This window comes from Elephantulus edwardii, unplaced genomic scaffold (assembly GCF_000299155.1).
Source record: "Elephantulus edwardii isolate Elephantulus edwardi_28Jun2011 unplaced genomic scaffold, EleEdw1.0 scaffold00023, whole genome shotgun sequence".
Taxonomy (NCBI): Eukaryota; Metazoa; Chordata; class Mammalia; order Macroscelidea; family Macroscelididae; genus Elephantulus; species Elephantulus edwardii.
Window position 1 is genome coordinate 16,312,642 of NW_006399773.1, and position 441 is coordinate 16,313,082.

Consider the following 441-nt stretch of genomic DNA (forward strand, 5'->3'; position numbering starts at 1 on the left):
GAGGGACGATGCAGGTGGGGAAGGCCCTCTGTGAGATGGATTGATACAGTGACTGGGGTAATTGCAATGGGTGTATTGGAGACAGTGTGATTGGCACAGGACAGAGTATTGTTTAAAGCTGTTGTACATAGGGTCACTATAAATCCCAAACGACGGCACATGACAACAATCCTTCTAAGTATTCAAGTTTGTGAATAGTAATATTTTTGTTGATTACAATAGTAACATGACCCCTTCTAAACCTAGCCTGGACTTCTGGCAGTTCTCTGCTGATGTGCTGTTCCAGTTGTTTTTGGATAATCTTCAGCAGAATCTTACTTGCATGTGAAATCAATGATATTGTTCTGTAGTTTCTGCACTCAGTTGTGTCACCCTTCTTTGGAATGGGAACAAATATAGATCTCTTCCAGTCAGTTGGCCAAGTGGTTGTTCTCCAGATTT